This window comes from Falco punctatus, assembly GCF_963210335.1.
Source record: "Falco punctatus genome assembly, chromosome: 1".
In the NCBI taxonomy this organism is placed as follows: Eukaryota; Metazoa; Chordata; class Aves; order Falconiformes; family Falconidae; genus Falco; species Falco punctatus.
In genome coordinates, this window is record NC_137580.1 from 40,571,463 (window position 1) to 40,590,570 (window position 19,108).

The 19,108-nt window shown below is 50.4% G+C and overlaps 1 protein-coding gene across 3 annotated transcripts in view; it reads left to right on the forward strand.

The window, feature by feature from the left end:
• Window positions 1-19,108, forward strand: part of LZTS3 (leucine zipper tumor suppressor family member 3) — a 95,706-nt gene continuing 76,598 nt past the window's right edge. For all 3 annotated transcript variants that reach the window (XM_080396696.1, XM_080396699.1, XM_080396697.1), the window contains exon 1: window positions 1-19,108. This exon is cut by the window's right edge. The gene's annotated coding sequence lies outside the window, so the exon portion shown is untranslated.

Sequence of the window (19,108 nt, forward strand, 5' to 3'; positions counted from 1 at the left end):
AGTTTCTGTGAATTTAACAAATAACACCATCTCGGGTGTGCAGTGCAAGCTTACTTCTGCTCTGCTAGTACAACTGCATCAACAAAACTGCCCTGCCATTTAGCATGGTGTGTGCAGTCTTGTACACACATCTGTATCTTAGCTTGGCCAAGATTCGCATCTTGTAATACTAGAATAATCCAGACCATTTCATTATCGAAGTTTCACAGGGCTGTGCCAAAGCCAAAAGGGTTGTTTGTGCAGGACTCTATGAAGACTTGAGTAAAAGCTGAATTTAAAGGAGGTGCTAGGCAGAAGAAAGTGATAGCCAAGTGTTTATTACAAGCTGAATTGATGTCTGTTAGAGGGCTCTGACATTAATGAGCACCTCAGAGGTGTGACTTACCTAAGCTCCAGAAGCTTCTGTTTGGAGCTCTGGGAGAGTGTTTCCATATTAAGTGAAGCACGTGAGGCAGGCAAGGTAGCCAGACCGAGCCCTTTCATGTGAGATGTGGGTCAGCAAACAAGTTCTGTAGATCTTTCTGCATGTTGTCTGTCAGTGTGCGAGACAGAATTTAACCTGTAGGTCCCTCCTAGTGCTGAGCTCATACCTAATGCTAGGGTTTGGGGCTCTGTGCTTGCTTTTATCCATGATTCTTTACTAGGGATTCCCAGCATTGCACTTTGGACCTGACCGTGGCCATGCTGTTCCTGAGGTTGTGGAATTAATTACGTGGAAACTGGAGCATAGGTCGGTGATGGTCTTCGGAAGAGCTAATTGTCATCTGGCTTCACTGTGTTATAGTCTCGGATGTGACATCACCCACTATAAGATGTGACCAGGGTAATATGTAGATGGGGCTTGGAGCAACCTGGGCTAGTGGAAGGTGTCCCTGCCTGTGGCAGAGGGTTGGAACTAAGATTGTCTTCAGCATCCCTTCTAACCCAACCCAGTCTATGACTACGTAGCTGTGCCAGCAGCTAGTGTGTCTGTTGTAGTCCTCCTCTAGCATTGCCATTCCCGTTCTTTGCACCAATTGCATTGTTTCAGTGTTCAGGAAAACTCACTTTTGTCATTTTGGGGTGCTTTGTGATCTTCACTGCATGTGAACTGAGAGGCCAGACACTTACATGAGCCAGAGAAAAAAAAGTCTGGCTAACAACAAGCACCCACAGGCTTCTAAATTTTCTGAAAACTTCGGTGGAAGCAAACTCTGCTCTGCTTTGAAGAAATTATTTTACTTGCTCAGGTTTTCTAGATAGCTTACAGAGCTAAGGACAAATGGATATTGGTGCTGTGACCCGCAGGTCCGTTTCAGCCCTATGCCTTGGGGAACAGCCACCACTATTAACTTGTAACTTATTTTTCTGTTAAAGAGCATTATGATATTTTCTGGGAATCTACTTAGAAGATAGTTTGAAAACCGTGAATACAATTACTTCATGCCATTTCTTTAGATGGTTTATAAATGAAGCATTGTAAACCTATGCTGCTGCTTAAGTCTGTGCTCATGCTTTTTCTGTGAAAGTGGAGGGGGAAGAAATTAAGGGCTATGCCCCAAAAATTATTTCACTTGTCAGAATTCATAAATCATGTGATAACTCACATTTTGTATATCCCCAGGCAGGCAGTTATCCCCACTGGCACTAAATTAGGAGACATCCACGAGTGCTGTGCCATGTCCCCAATGACCTGGGTGAGGATGGAAGCTGAGGATGCTGGCGGAGAGGTGGAATGGTCCATCAGCATGTGGGGTGCTCTCATCTCCTGCTTCCCCAGTGCTTTAAAGCTAGCCCTGACCCTCTGTTGCAGGGAACTGCTGTCCCATGGGATGATACAAGCTTGACCTGACTTGTCCACAGCACCGATCCACCCTACATGCTTATGGAAAATTTTACTGGGTCAAGTACAAAACCGGGCTGCCATGTTCATCTGTGTTAGTCTGGTCCCCTCCCTCACATCTGTGTGCTGGTGGTGGCTGGGATGGAGTTAATCCTCTTCACAGTAGCTAGTAGGGGCAACGTTTTGGATTTGTGCTGGAAACAGTGCTGATAATTCAGGGATGTTTTAGTTACTGCTGAGTAACAGTTAAACTGAGCCAAGGGCTTTTCACAGACTCACAGACTGGTCAGGGTTGGAAGTGGCCTCTGGAGATCACCTAGTCCAGCTCTGCCAGAGCAGGTGCCCCTTGAGTTGGCTGCACAGTCATGTCCAGGCAGGTTTGAATGTCTCCAGGGAAGAGCCTGTGCCAGGGCTCTGCCACCCTCAGGGTAAAGAAGTTCTCCCTCACATGCAGATGGAACTGCCTGTGTCACAGTCTGTGCCCGTTGCCCCTTGTCCTGCCGCTGGGCACCACTGAGAAGAGCCTGGCCCCGTCAGCGAGGAGGCTGGGGGGCACAAGGGGCTGGGAGGGGGCACAGCTGGGACAGCTGGGACAGCTGACCCTGGGGACATACCATACCATCATTGTGCTCAGCATATAAACTGGGGGGAGAAGGGGAAGGGGGGGGACATTGGGAGTGATGGCATTTGTCTTCCCAAGTCCCCGTTACACCTGCTGGAGCCCGGCTGTCCTGGGGATGGCTGAGCCTGCCTGCCCGTGGGGAGCGGGGAACGGCTTTTGCTTTCCCTGTTAAACTGCCTTTATCTCAGCCCATGAGTTTTCTCACCTTTACCCTTCCAATTCTCTCCCCCATCCCACGGAGGGGGGCGGGGGGGGGGGCGGGGCGGGGGCGAGCAGGCAGCTGTGTGGGGCTCAGTTGCCAGCTGGGGTTAAGCCACAGCAGTCTGGCACAGCGGTAAAATTCAGGGCAGTAAAATACTGGTAAAATAGTAAATACAGTAAAGTAGGAAAATTCTGGGACACAGGGTAGGGTTTGGCTGTTTTGAATTCATAAAAATTCAAAAGCGCTTCAGTAACTGCTTTCTTGGAGTACCTGCCGTGTACAAACGTGACCCCTTACTGAAGTTTCTCATGGCAATTTTTGCTGGTGAGCGTTAGCTGTTTCTGCCTTACGACTAAAAACCAGGGTACGGTGCGCCCAGCTAAGCTCTGCCCAGGCTTTTCACTTCGGGCTGATCTGTATGCAAATCCCTCCTCAAAATTAGCTTTGGGCAAGGACAGGACTCCTGCTCCCCCTCTTTGTTAGAGGCAGGATGGTGTCGATGTTTTGCTTCCTGCTGCTTTGGCCGATCTACTTTTATCATTTTTAAAAAGCTAGAACATCCCCCTAGTATTTGACTTGGGAGGGCGGGGTGGGGGCGGAGTATCCCTATTTTCTGTTAAACTTTGCCTATGAGTTATGCAGCATTTACCACCGTGTTTTTCCTCTGAATTAGCACAAGAGCTCCCAAGTACTCTGGCTGTACATGGAAGAAATAATAATAATTATAATTACTAGCTCGTTTGAGCGAGTTTGTCCTAATTTTGCCGTTCCACCCGAAGGCATAGGCTGAAAAAATCAGATTGAAAACCTTGTCTTCATATCACACAAGGTGAGATCTAACCAAGGAAAACTCCAGCTTCTTTTTCAATGAAAGGATATGGTCTCTATGAAGCATTTACAGGTTATAGAAATGTAAAAGCCACAAATGTCACAAGTTCTCATTTTATTTGTTTGTGATAGGAGTTTTAGAGCCCATCAGCCTCCTGGTTTCCAGGTTTTCTCTGTAACTATGGATACTAGGAACAGATTTGGGGTTTTGTTGTTGTTTGGGGGGGTCTTTTTTAATTGATATTGTGTGTTGATCGTTTTAGGAAAATGCCAAGTATCACAAGATGGCAGTGAATCACAAAGCTGCAATATTCCCCCCTGCACAGGAACAGCCACGTTCTGGATTCACAGATTTATTTATTTTTTAAAACCCCCAAAAGCAAATTCAGAGCATTAATACCTATGTATGGCTTGAATGTAGAGATTCCCACAAAAGAGCTGATATCCAGGGAATTTGTGTGCCTGCAGCACCGTAGAGCTGATACTTTAATTCTTTTCATCTTCTGTGATTTTTTTTAAAAAAAAAAAAAAGTTAAAGTCCAGCAAAACAAAGGAGGGGAAGAAAAATCCCCTTCCTGCCCTAAAGATAAAGGAACATTTTGTGATCTCTATGGACACATCTGTATTCGTCAAGTGTGACATTTTCTCTCCCTGGGGACAAGTAATTCATATCTGTTTGTATGGTGAAACGAAGAGTGGCAGCAGCTAAACCGCTTTCTGGAACCATTTTCTGGAGGGTCCCCAGCTGGGCTGGGACCAGACTGGCGGCAGCAGTGCCCCAGCCCTTTTCAGCCCGCCCGGTCCAGATTTCTCTGCCTTCTTCACCCTTCAGAAGGCTTCTCGTTCCGAGGCAGGCTGGTTGGATGGCGAGATAGAGGAACCACCCCACATTTATTTGTTGACCAGTAACCCGATTCATTTCCCTTCTGAGTCAAAGATCTGTGCTTCCCTTTCTGACACCAAACAACCCCCCCAGCCTGATGTAGATCATCCCCTTCTGAAAGTGCCTGCACAGCTCTTTGATGGCCTCCCGAGTGCTGAGCTCGCACAGAACATCAGGGCAAAGAAGCTGCTGCTGATGGCATCCCAAGTTGTTGAATCCCCAACAACAGGAGAGGCTGCAAAGAAAAGCAGCTCCCAAGCAGAGGAGCTCCAGGGAAGGGTCTGTTTTGGAGACAGATCATTACCTGAAAGCCAGCCAGGCTGTGCTCAGGGCTGCTCAGCTGAGGACCTGGCCCAGACAACTAATCAGATGCCTTATTAATTGGGTCCAGCAGGAATGTGGCTTCTTCAAAGTCAATGGATTTTGCTGGGCAGATGAACCAGAATGGTGAGATTTAAGGGTGTGATGTACACATTGGTGCTGTGAATGACCCGAACTGTCCTCGCTGCAGGTGGGGTCTTGTGCAGGTCTTGGCTGGCAGCATTCATGCTGCAGTAGAAGCAGCTCCTCGACATTCATCCTGCATGTGGCTTTCTCTCCAGGAGCTTCACTGGCAACTCACAGTGGTTTGGGGAATCATCTAAAACCTCCAATTACCCTCAGCCAAAGTCCTGCTCAGCCATTTCCAGCTGATGAAACCCAGATTACCCCAACTTCTGATTACCCCAAGGTCTAAGGAACAGAAAGTGGAGGGTTTGGGAGCCCATCCATGAAGGATGACGGGGAGCTGGGGCTATTCCAGACATGCCTGACTTGCATTTAGGTGAGAATTTCTGATACTTCACTGCAGGGACAGAGAAGGGTAGAGAAAATAATGGGAGCTGGATCTAGCTGCTATTTCTGTGCATTAGCTCTAATGGAAAGATCAGAGGTGCCAAATGCAGGGGATCCCATGCACGCCTCCAGGAAAACCAGGCACTGAGCTTCAGGCATCTTGTGTATGTGCTGAGGACACCCGTACAGCTGGCCATGCACGCACAGGAAATCTGAAATGTTCTCTACCCGGATGGTTTGCATGTGCAAGTCATCTCTGCCAGTCACTTCTGCAGGCTGCAGCCTCGCAGCTCCTCTATATGAGTGCCCTGGAAATATCCCGTATGTTAAATTCATATATATGTGTATGTATGTGCAGTTGTCTCACTGACTCTTCCAGAGGTCAAGTGTTCAGGGACTGATGGATATCCTTGAATCCCTGGTAAATGGAGAATTTCCATCATTTTCTAACCAAACAAAAGGTACAATTTAGGGTCACTGACCAGGTCTCAAATGATGGAGTTCATAAATGAAAAGATGCATGGAATGGGAGCTGGGGGCTGCAAATTGAAGTGAAGGCAATGTTAATGGGGCTTGGAGGAAACAGGGTCCTGAAGGACTCAGCCAGGTTCTGGGGGCTTGGCGGAAGGCAACAGAAGGTACACATGCATGTATGGCTGAGAAGCTGTGGGTATCTGCTGAGCGGGAGGTCTGAAGGACAGCGAACCTCAAAGTATGAATTTGGGTGAGAAAAAAAAAGAGGCGGCCAGCTAGGGGAGGAGAAACAAGGTGGGGAACGTGAAGCAAGATGAAGCGAGCAGCAGGCCCCACTGGAAGAGAAGGTGATAGCTAGAGACCAGAGGCCAGAAAGGAACTGGAGGATGGACAGAAAATGGTGAGAAATCACAGCCCAGCTAAGGCAGAGACAAAAGAGAAAGGCCTAGATACCCACGCCAGTGCCAGGCGGAGGATCTGCAGGGCAGTGGACTTCTTTGAGAAGGGGCCATCAGTCGGTCCATGGGAGAGATCCAAACAGACTGACGTGCTGCCCGCTCGGAGCAAAGGCAGAGGCCATGGCCGTGCAGCTTGGAGGGAACTAGAGGAGCCCGGGCAGCAAATGGCACAACTAGAGCTGCCAGAGCCTTGTGTGACAGAGAGAGCGAAGGGACTGCAGAAACCACGGTGGGGTGGTGAGTGAACATGCTGAGATGGGATGGATGCAGCCTAGAGAAATCAATAAATTCAGACTAAAGTGTTCAAGGGAGGCTCTGGAGGCAGGATACCTCCCCAGGCCTGTACACAGCACAGACCACCCAGGTCAGCTGTTCTGCGAGGCGCTGGGCAGCAGCACCACGGTGTTTTGGAAAGGAGGGTCCCAAGGAGCAAGCAGAAGGTCTCTCTGGGACCTGAAGGTCTCCCTGGGACCTGTTCTACATTCAGGCACTTGAAGCAGCCCTGGTTCACATCACCTGTTGTATTTATTCCACCTTCTGTTCTTTCCTCTTTCTTTTCTCCTTTGGCAGTGCAAGTTGTTCCCTTGCACCCAAAGGATTTCAGCTTATCGCACTTGCTGATGGAAGTGGTTTCCCTGGCATCCTCACTGGCTTCACTGCTGTCCTCCTTGCCTTCATAAAAATCAAGTGACTGGCACAAATATGCATGACAGTCACAACCATCCTACCTGTTTTGCCAGGAGACATGGGAGACATTGCTCTGGACATGGGAGAGTGGTTTTCCTCTCTTTTATCACCTACAGGAAAGGGGCGTTTTCTCTCTTAAGGAGGGGCTTGTCCCTGTTGTGTGTTTTAATTGCCATCCTCCCCGATGAAACCCCAGTGCTGGTATTCCCCAGGGAGGGGTGGAAATCGCAGCTGCAGCTGGCGAACCAGAGGGTGAAAGTGAGCATGGCTCAGAAGCTGAAGGTGCGGGAGAAGCCAAAGGTGTGGGACAGGTTCGTGCTGTGGAGCTGGGTGTCAATCCTCGCCCTCTCCCAAGGCACCGCCCAGGCTCCCGGCGGCAGAGGCAACCCCAAAACTCATTGATCCAGAGAGGAAAATAAATTAAAAGCCATTAAGTCTGTGGGCTGTGGGGCATCTTGGCCAGATGCCATTGTCCCCACACGGTTTCAGGACATTGGAATTGTCTCATCAGTGGCAATGGAAGAGCCTGAACTGCTTCCCAGCTGCTGTCTCTGCTCCAGAGGAGCCTCCTGCTGTCACAGCCTCTCCCCTTGTCACCACAGGAGTCATGTCTACCCATCAGGGGGACTCTGGACCTCGCCCAGCCCCAATGCCCACAGTGGCTGCCGTGAAGCCCATCAGCCTGTGCTCTGAGTTATTTTTCTTTCCCTTGGGCAGCCATGGAAGGGCCCCGGGGCAGTGGGATGCTGTGGGAGGGGTGTAGAGTCTCCAGCTCCAATGATCCAGTATAGAAACTGATGGTGGGAACCCTCCTGTTTCCCAGGTGGCATCTGAGCTTGGCAGCTGGCAGACAATGTGATGCTGTGGGGGGGCTCAGAATCTCTTTCTGCTGCACGGCTCCCTGTGGGTAAATCATGCTCCCAACCTTTCACAGGCTCAACCCACCTGGGTCTCCTGATGCATCCCACAGAGAGAAATAGATAAATGAAGCACACACAGGATGGGATCCAAACCCATGTCCATGTCCAAGGACACCCAGCTCAGCCACACGTTGTGCTCCTGGCCAGCTGACGCTGAGGTGGACGATCTCTCCCTGGCTCTTGTGCCAATGTGAGTAGGGGACCAGGTGAGTTCAGGGGCTTCTTCAGGTACAGGGTGGCGGCAGAGGTGGCAGCCAAGGTACATGACTGCCCACTCTGGAGGACAGAGAATGGACACAGCAGGACTTTTACAGCTATGACCTGACCTTTGGGCATATCCAGCATAGCAATTTGCCCGGCTGATATGGTTGTCTCTAAAGCCTACAAAGTCCTATGCAGACCTGCACTGTGGGATGCAGTCTGGCAGCAGAGGCACAATTCCCTTTGGTCTTTCTTTCAGACCATTTTAGTGCCTGAATTTGGTTAAGATGACCTAAAAGCAGGATCAAAACGGTTACAGAAAGGATGACACTGTATACTCAGAGGCAAATTGGACATGAAGTGTGGGAGGGCCTGGCATCTCCTCCTAAAACACCTCCTGGTCAGGTGGATCCAGGGTCACCGCAGATGACAGAGATTTCTGGTTTGCCTCAGAGGAAAATTTCTGCCAGTATCAAATTAAGGTCAGGGGACAGAGCAGAACAATGGCCTCATTTCAGCTTGGCAAGGCAATCTGGAATCAGGAGCGGGGGGACCGCAGTCATGTTTATGCTGCACGGTGCTGCATGGTGCGGGGCATGGGTGCCCTGGTTGTGCTGGTACCTTTGGACAGGCTCCCACACCAAAAGAGCTGGGGAATATTTGCATGACTTATTTTCTTTCTCCACCCTCCTGCTAGGAAAATGCTCCTCTGGGCTGTCATGTGTGAGCTTCTCACACTTTGCATGAGCTCTTTGGGGAGGGCAGGATTTTCAGGTGGCCAAGGGGGAGCAGTGGGACTCATGGGGGGAAGCCTCTGAGCAAGGGGAAAGGCTGCGATGGGGCAACCACTGCAGAAAGGACTGCAGGAGGTGCTGCTGAAGCCGAAGCTGATCTGGCAGCACAAATAATGTAAGCATCTCTTATCTGCTCCATTGCAAAGTCAACCCCAGGGTGGGATGAGGACATCCTGAGGGGGCACAGCAGCTCCTGAGAACGCCTTTCCCAGGGTGATGACAACCCAGCACAAAGTCAGGTTATCTCCATTTAAAATCATTTAATACTGCAACAATTTTGGCCATTAGCACAAGCAGTCCTGTGTTTCAGCTCTGGTCATTTTGTCCCATAACAACCAGCTACAGAAACCCAGGCTGCATTTCCCATCAGCCACCCCACAGTGGGACCCACGTTGGGTCTCTGCCATCTAACAGCCCGGCCCCTGACCCACCTCACCTTCCCTACGAGGGACCCAGCCACAGCCGAGGTTTCCATCTGGGTGCTCTGTGGGCTGAGGTCTCTGACCTCTGTGGGCTGCCTGCTGACAGAAAGGTGAGAGTAACTTGCCATCTGCAGAAAAGCTACAGCTCTTGGTGGTAACACTGAGGAACAACGATCAGTTGCAGCTTCTAACACAACCCACGTTCACTGTCTGTGTTGCCTCCACGCTCGCAGCTAAACCTCACAGCCATCCCCTCCCATCTGCCTGATCTATGCATCACCCTGTACTACTGCATGTATCTCCTTGCTGCCACTGCCATTAGCGCATTAAGGATGGGACTAACTGATTCAGGGCTTTCTCTTCCAGGAGCAGTCACCTCCAAGCCATTCTCCATCCTTGAGGTGACCTCACCAACCCTTCAGTGTCCTCACAGACACTGTCCTGGTTTCAGCTGGGATAGAGTTTTCTTCTTAGCAGCGAGCAGTTTTTGTTTTGGTGTTTTGGCTATGATGTGAGAACAATGTTGATAGCACACTGATGGTTTTAGTTGTTGTTGGGTGATGTTTATACTAAATCAAGGACTTTTCAGTTCCTTGGGCCCTGCCAGTGAGAGGGCTGGAGAGGCACAGAAAATTGGCAGGGGACACAGCCAGGACAGGTGACCCAAGGAATACCAAAGACGTATTCCATACCATATGACGTCATGCTGAGTATATAAACTGAAGGAGAAGGAAGGTGGGGACATTTGGCATTATGGCATTTGTCTTCCCGAGCAACCGTTACGTGTGATGGAGCCCGGCTTTCCTGGGGATGGCTGAACACCTGCCTGCCCTTGGGAAGTGGTGAATGAATTCCTTGCTTTGCTTTGCTTGCATGCACGGCTTTTGCTTTACCCCTTTCCCCCACCTTTCCAGTTTGCTATTATTATTATTATTGTTAGTATTATTATTATTGTTATTATTGTTGTACTTACCTCTTTATTCTGTTTAAATTATTAAATTTTTCTTATCTCAACCCTTGACTTTCACATTCCTTTTCTGATTCTCCTCTCCATCCCTCTGAGTGAGGGGGAGTGAGCAACTGGCTGCATGGTGCTTGGTTGTCGGCCAGGGTTAAACCATGACACCAGTCCAGCAGAAGACATGCCCAAAGTTCCCTAGGGTGAAGCTAACTAAGGATAAACCTGGGGCCAAAATACTACATCGGCAGGTTGGGGCATGATTCGGGGTCACAGCCATTTGAATCGTTAATGATTTATTTGACAAGGAGTCCGCTGATTGTGGGTGATGCTCTGCAAGCTTCTGGCCGTAAGAGGTGGCAGCAGGTGAGCGCTACTGAGGTCCAAACGGCATGATACCAATGTACCTGGGTGCCCAGATCAGGGCTGAGCTCTGTCTGAAGCATCTCCCCGGCTCCCCGTGCTCTTCCTAAAACACCCCACGCGATCCACGCCTCTTCCAGGAGATGGCAGCAGCAGACCTCGCATCCCCCCCGTGCAGCATCTCTATGGCAACGGGAGCGAAGCATCCCCCAGAGCTTGGAGGGCGACCACAAGGTTAGGGAAAGCCATCGCTTCCCAGCAAACAGCCCATCTCCCAGCTTTCCAGGGCTGGGAAAAGCTTGAAAGAGGCTGCCTGCCACTTTGTTCCTTGCCCAGCATCACAGCAATACAATTGAGGTGACAACCAGGGTATTGCAGCTGAATTAGCCAAGATTACTGAGTTTTCTTTTACTTCTTTTAGCAGGAGGGAAAAGCTACTGCAAAACTTGTGCAGCGTCTGGATGTGCCAAGGAGTGAAAACGGCAGCAATGACAGCAAGATGTTTACAGCAGCATCAACTGAGTCTAGCAGCTGTTGGCATGGAGCAGCCAGAGCAGGGAAACATTTGTGAGCTTAGATCCCTTCCTGCGTCTCGTAAACGGTTGATCTTCATTGTTGAGAAAGCTGGCTGCTCCCCCTTGGCTCCCTGCTTTCCAGTGTGCTACCACCCAAACTAAGCTGCTTAGCACATGTGGTATAATCCATCTCCAGGCTTGTGGCAGGAGCAGCAGTGGGAGCTAATTAACATGCACTAATATGTATGTTAACAAAATCTAGCTCCTACAGCAGGAAAATCATTATGCTTGTTGCCGTTTATTTGCACACTGAATTTTTGCCATTAGGCAGCACGTAATGTCGCGCTGCCGCTGGGGACCTGTCCCTCCATCTGTGACTAATGCCACTCACACGAGGGGTGAATTATGGGCAGCTCTGGCAGCAGAGCTCTTGGGACCCAGCTCAGACCTGCTCTGAGAAGCTACAGGGAAGGGCTTCTTTGGCGCGAACACGTTGTCATTCTTTGGAGTCAAAGCATAGCTCATAGTTAAGGAGGGCAAGGGAGGTGTTTGGAAAGGGATTTGCGGGAAGGTTTCAAGGCTGCTTTGCTGCCTTAGTACTTTACATTTGGCCGCTCAATTTGATGCTTTCAGAACTCCTTCTCAAACGTTAGTCCCTGCAGCGCTGGTGAGGATAAGCCAACCACCGTCACTTCTTCTCCACCTTGTTTGTAGACTTAAGCTGAGCCCTGGAGCTGGTTTATCCTTCTCCTTCCAGCAGAGAGCAGGAGTAAAGCTGGACCTGTCCCGAGGCTGCTCTCTAGTTGCTAGATCTTTCCCTTTGGGACTGCAGCTCCAGCAAGAGGTGCTGACCATGCTGGTGTCACCCTGCTAGGACCTGATGCAGCATAACCAGACATTTCTCTTGTGTTGTTCCAGCCCTGGCTCTGGCTGATGAACTGCTGTGGTTTCAAGTCCCAGCTATGGACTGACACAGCAGATACAGCTGTATAGAAAAACACACATCACTGGGCCATCAGGAACCTTAGGATTCTTCTAGATTGCTCCTACCAGGTTTCTTCTCTATAAGGTTTACACCCACATTTTCTTTGGAAGTCTCCTGTTCAAGCATTGGGTAGGTCCCACCTTATTCCCACCTTATTTCATTTTATAATTTTAACAGTTCTGATGGGCTGCAGGTTTTATGAGCTCAACAGTGTGTGATGTGGACTGTCCCAGGCCACATACCTAAGGGATGGAGAGCCAGGAGCCGAGTGGGATGGCACGGAGGCAGGGCAGGGACCTCGCCAGTTAGTGCCCAGCTCCACAGGACCTGGACAAGGGGAGCAGGAGAGGCCCATGGATGATGGCTATGCTCAGCCAAGAGGCCAGATCATCAGGCAAGTTGGTGGTGATGAGTCAGGTCTGAGGCCAAGCTGTGAAGTCAACCCAGGTCACGGTCAAAGGGTCCGTGGGCAGGCATGGGTATGACTGCGGCTGGGCTAGAGACCAGCACTCCTTCAGTGAAGCACAGGCAGGGAGTGGGGGCCCAGGGCTGAGCTGAAATGGGAGGGTGCCTGTCAAACACAGCCCTTTGGAAAAGTGGCCCTCATTACCCACGGGACACACTGGAAAACACTGTGTTATCCTCTATCTTGGGGAATGGATGAGCTAAGCACTGAAGCCACATCTCTGTTCGACCACAGCAGCACGTTTCATCTCAGAGATCTCACAAAACAGCAGGCACTTGGCATAGGTCACGTCTCCTGGCCTGTTTGGTCATTCCCCAGAGATGCTGCATGTCTTTGCTCTTTTTTCCTTTCCTAATTTTCCCCTTCTGTAATTATTTGTCTGACTGGCAGAAAGGATTCGCACTAAGTTAGCAGAAGTTTATTCACATACACAGCCATCCTTGAGAACTGCCACTCACCAGCATACTTTGGTGATATTTTGGGTAAATATAAATAGAATGAAATAAAGCTAGAATACAAAGTAAACTGCTTATGCAAACAGCAGAAAGCACCAGCGATATTTTCAAAGCACATTGATATCCTCTGCTAGAAGGTCACTTAGGCCAGGAAAAGTCATAGTCCACCCCACTGTCCAGAGCAGCGTAAGAAGTGATGAGTGGCTGAGCTTCTTTTCTAAGCTATGATGAGCTGTACAAACAACAGCCAGGTCATCCCAACTGCCTCCAAGGAACAAGATCCTGTTCTTGAAACCCACCTGAGGGATAACCCCAGCCTTTCGGACCAAAGGGGACCATGGATGTTGGAAGTGTCTCTGAAGCATTCCCTCAGCCTGTTGGGCCTCCTCTTTGTGCAGAAGAGCAGAAAAGGAAAAATCCCAACGCAGAAACACACACCTAAAAGTCTCATCAGTTCCGTAATGAGAATGGAGTGGGCCACTACACGTATCACATACCAAGGGTTCATCTACAGCAAGGACCAAGGGTAGACCATAGGAACTAGGGTTCATCACCAACCACCACTTCTCAAACCTTCCTTCCAAGACCAGACCCTGGTCTAGTCCAGACAACGATCTTGGACACAGCAGAAACATGCAACCAAGGCAGACAGACCTCCTGCAGAGGACTTTACTCATGCAAGGAGTCCTTTTGCTCCCCCAACCCATAGACAAAGTTATCTGCAGCTCCAGGGGGAACATCAGATCTTGAGCTTGACAGCATCTGTACTGAGCCCAGGCCAGAAGAAGGGAGCACAAGGAGGTTTTCCTCCTATGCAGGGATTAACACTGGCTGGTGGGAACCACAGCCCTCCACTCCAACTCTGGGTGTTCAAGTTAGCATGTTCTTAAGGTGCATATACACCTTACGTGAGGAAAAAACCTACACTGAGTAGTTGCAGCTGGGCTCCCATGGCTCTTTCCTCTGCCAGCAGCTCATAGCTTTAAATAGAAACTTTAACATACAGAGAACAGGGACCCTGAAAAAATGATGTCCCATCAGGATGGGAATGACCTGTGCCACCACAGAGTCTAAAAGGTCCCTCAGGTAGAGGATGGATCCTGCAGTGTCTCTGGCAGCAGGTGAAGATGGGATGCCAGCAGGGCAGGTCCAAGGGAGGCCAAAGGGAAAGAGGAGAACCTCAGAAGAAACCAGGTGCATTTGAAAGAAAGGCTGTGCTGGAGCCTGACATTGTCTCTGTTTCTCTTTTCCTCCCTCTCCACCTTCCCAGGAGAGTGTCTGGGTTTGTTAGCAGCTAGGAAAACCTTCTGGCCCAGATTCAGGCAGCTATTAAGATCCACAGTCCCAGCGGGAGCTGGAGGCTCCTTGAGGCTGTGGGGCTTGGCGAGCTGGAGCCAATGCTGGGGAAAGGCCATGTGGTCCCACCAGGTTCCAGGAAGCAAAGGGGTCTTCCCAGTGTGAAGGACACGGTCCGCGCATCCCCCATGCCCGTCTGGCTCCACCTGCCCAGCCCTGCTGGTTCCTGTCACACAACGTCCTTAGGTTTGCAGGAGTGAGCTCACTTGCTGAGATTAGCCAAACAAAACAAGCTGTGTAAGACTATTCCCAGCTTCGCTCTGACATTTGCCAGAGGAGATTTTGAGCACGAGTGCTGCCATCTCCTCGCTGCACTGCAAAATGCAAATCCGTGGCAATGCAACATCCCCATCCTCTGGTCCCCTGCCCCAGGAGGCATCCCCACCTGCATCCCCTCCGTCAGTGACACCTGAACTGGTTGTCATAGAAACCAGTGGTCTGCCTGTCTCCCCGTGTCCTGCCTGCCAGGGTATGATGCTCTGCTCCCTCCAGCAGCGACTCTTTGCAGTCCCAGGTACTCGGGGTGGCGGCAGCTTCCCCATGCATCTGGAAATGGAGCAGCCCACGTGGCCGGGAGCACACTACCAGCTGGTGATGCTGCTATAATTAACGGGAAACCAGGGCAGATGGGGGTCACGGTGAACCCCCTGAGTATTTCACCGACCACAGGATGCTGCCGTCTGAGCAGGCTGCAGCAGGTCCCGTCTCTGCTGAATCGAGATGGGCTTGTTCGCATCCGCATGTTTTGGAAGCCGGTGGGGATATGAATGAAAAGGGCCGGTTGCAATGCTTGCCAAACACTGCAGGGAAGCTTTTCATTCAAAAAAAAAAAAAAAAAAAAAAAATAGAATCCACCCCCTGCTTCCCCCCGCCCAAATACCATTTTATTTTATTTTTTTAATAAAGCTGCAGAGGGTATTGACTATAGCTAATTTCAGGATGGGTTGATGTTGTTGGACAAAACCCCATAGCCTCACATTTCTTTTATGACAACAATTTTGGTTTTAATGCTAAATAGTTTTCCTGGGAAACCTTGTTCTGCAATGAACATCATTGTGAAGGCGAGGCCAAGGTGCCTGCTGGAAGACAGCGATCGCCCATCACTCAGCACCTCAGCTTTTCTCCCTCATCCCTGGCCAAGGCCCCAGGGAAAGGCTGGGCTCAGGGCACCCAGCCCCAGCTGTGGCCGGGCAGCGATGCCACGGAGAGCGAAATCTGGTTTCCTTAGGGAACTGGGCTAAAAATAACCAAAAGTGAAACACTGTCTGTCTTCAGCCAGCTCAACAATCCCTGAAAACTTGGCTCTGTGGTTTGTGGCAGGGAACCAGGGTCCAGCAACAGCCAGGGCATGAAAAAATGAGCTCCTTGACCCCCTCCTGGCTGTGGTGGGATGGGATCTGATAGGATGGGATGGGAAGCAAAGGAGATGAGTAAGGTTGCACATGAAAGGCATGGAAATGAGGCCAGAAGTGTCAGGTGTCCCAGCAGATGTGGGGGTCCATGCCTGATTCTACCCAGATTCAGCCACACTGTCCGGAGTGGATTTGGCCCCACTGGCCAGGAGGGATGGTGGCTTTCCTCTGCCTCCATCCACTGCTGCTCCGTGGGCCACTAACCAGCTGAGTGTTTTCTCCCAAACACGAGCGCTAATCAGGCAGCATGTTGTGTCTAATTAGGACTCGTGACAAAGTGAATCAGCTTCCCCCCACCCCCCGCAGCAGGACGATGATTTCATCCGAGGCCAGGTGTTAGCAGATGGGTGCCAGCTCCACATGCACGCAGCCAAGCTGCTCTTAGCATTAATAAAATCCCTACCCAACAGGCTCCGGGAAGGTTGAAAACCAGCCACAGCAGTGTCTGCTCCTCTACCTGCCTGCCTGGTCCCTCTCCCCATCTCCTCTCACCATCAAGGAGCTGGTTGCCCACTACCTGACTCGATCCTCTGAGGTCATTTTTTGGGAGGAAAAGTCTGTGTTCGACCAAGCAGGACCTGATTCCCACTCCTGATCCTTCCTCTATCCAGGAAGCAAAAGGCAGGAGGCATTTGACTCATCCCACCCAGGCACTGAGGCCAAGAACATGCATGGGAGCATCCAGAAGGTCATGAAAAACCTCCACGTGAAAATGGGATCCGGTAACAAAGCAGCAAAAAGGGATGAAGTACGAGACCAGATTTCACAGGACACTCCAAAGCAGGTGGTGGCTTGGAAATGAAGCACATCTGGATGGCTTAAAGAGGCCTGGGACACTGCAGAGGAGGCATTTCCACCCTTTTCAAAAGAGCTGAAGCTGATACTCAACCAAAAGTGCATCAATACTGCCTTTTTGGCAGTATCATCCCTTTTTTTCTAAGGGATGCTGCACCCTGGGAGTGGATAGGAAAGGGTAACTCAATCAGGAGCATTTTAGCTTTGGGTGAGGACTGTATTTCCAGCTTTTCAGGGAAAAAAACTGATGCTGAAGAAAGCTCTGTGTCCGTTCCCTCCACCCAACAAGCAGGGAGGTGACAGTTTCTCAGCCTGCTTTCAAAAAGGTGCTCCCGCGGGAAGAAAACAGCAGTGTGAGGACATTAATGTGAGCAAAGGGTAGAAGTTGGGAAGCACTGTATGACAAGACAGGAGCAGCCACTGAAGGCAAAGTGGCCACCTGGAGAACACAACAAGCCCCACAGGTCTTTTAGCATCATTAAGGGATTATTGTCTCATCATTATATTTGCCCCATTGTTACGGGACCATTTGTTCTGCTGGGTTCTGCTCAGACAAGGCTCTCCCTGCCCTCCTGGGCATGGCTGGATGGCCCCGGGTGGCAGATGTGTTAGGGCGGGTGGTCAGAGGCATCCTCTCCTCCACAGAGACCATCAGCAGTAATGGGAGGTCTTAGGAAGCTTGAGGACACAAACCTTCCTGTTTAGCTAGAGAGGTGGAAATCTTCACGGCCTTTTCTGAAAGAGGCTTTTTTGGCTCTGCTTGAATGACAGACTGAAACTCCACATGGAAAGCAAACGTCTCCTCCCAAGAATTTATTTTTCTTCTTCTTGTGGAGCAAACTCCGTCACTTTCCACCAAAGATGTTTTTGCAGATTTTTTTGGCACACACTGTGTCTATCTCTGCCCTATTCTGGAGCTGGGGAAACTGAGGCATGGAGCAGAGCTCATCAGGATCTGACAGATACTTACACTGACATGGTGGAGAGACCTTCCCAGGACAACCTGCCCTGTGCTGTGATGGCCCTGAAGGGGGAATTAAGGTAACCTCTTACATCTAAAACAGGAGTCCTCAAACTTTTTAACCAGGGGGCTGGCACGCGGATGCAGTGGCAGGCAGTCATCTGCGGCTGCTTGGTTTCCCTCCCCAACCCCCGGCCAGGGGGGTGTGGGGGTGTCTGTAAATACCGGGGGGCGGATTGAGGACCCTGGGGGGCTGTATCCGGCCCGCGGGCCATAGTTTGAGGACCCCTGCTCTAAAATTTTGCAATCGATTTTCTGTCCTCATGGACCTACAGGCTCTCCATTGACTGTGTACAGTCGAGTCTCTGCTCTCCACATCCTATAAAAGGTGTTGTCTGCTGGATTTTTTGACACCAGACCTCCTGAAGTCATGGGATCATGCATTTCCCTTTTAGGAAGGAAGATCTGTGGGCCAGAGGGCAAAAACCCCACAAATATCATCTTTTATTTATCACCTCTCTCTATAATTAACCAGTCTCTGAATGAGAGCCAGCACTTGCAGCCCAGGGGTGGACATGGCACAAGGAAGCCAGAGGACTTTTCTGGTCCAGCTGTTCTGGGTGTCCACGCACCTGTCCCCACCTCTCTCCAACCCACTTCTATTTATGGGTGTCACCACGAGGCAAGCAACCCAGATGAAGTCAGGATGCTTATTGCTGTTCTGCTGTGCTGGCCAAATCTAACAGCAGCGTGATGCAACAGCCGTGGCTGAGCACAAAAGCCGTTGCACAAACTTTCCAGCCAGAGAAATAAATCTTTTAAATAGAAGTATGGAAAAAAAGCAGTAAGCACAGAGGGCAGGCTCAGGGCGTCTTTCTTGGAGTGGGTCCCTACGAGACAAGCTGCAGCACATGTTGTCCTGGCTCCCTTTGGTGAACTTTGCTAACATTGCTTCGGTATTTGCTGCGGGTGTGCTGGGGTTGACCTGCTGCTCCTCTCCAGGCTCCAGCCTTGAAGGACCTGGTGCCTTGTGGGTTCATTGCTAAGGAAGGAGGGCCCAAGCCCTACAGCCAGCCTCTGGGATGACCTTGAGCCAGTCCTCTCCCAGGACTGTCTCCCTATTCCTCCTCCAGATTCAGCAGATCCATGGACAATGCCCTGGGCTGGGAGGAGCAGGTGAGACTCACCCAGGTGGGTGGCTCTCCTGAACACTGGAGTGAGGAAGATCTTGGGGGAATTTTGCCCCCCAAAAAAGGGGTCAAATCTCAGGACAGCAGCTAGATATGTAACCGCATGCCCTCTGTGTCCTACAATACAAGAGTGGACAAACTGGGGCAGTTTGAACAGCCTGACAGCCTGTTCATCCTATAGACCAGCCATCCTATGGACCATCCAGCTAATGGCCTGTCTAGCACAGCAGCCTACCTCTGTGAGCCACAGAAGTAGGGGTGGGGGAAAGAAAATAAAGCCCATGTGGAGGAATTCCTTCCCAGTCTCCAACAACTTCAAATTCAGACAGTTCCTAAGGCAGAGGGGTCTTTGGCTGGAAGAGCCTTTTGGGTTGCTAAAGGTGCTGAAGTATTGGGATCCATGTAAACTATTTTTGTTTGCACCCTGCAGCAACAATTCCCCAGTTTACCTGAACACGTTGTGGGCAGCAGCTCCCTTTTCTGTCTGAGCCTGCCCTACACTAGT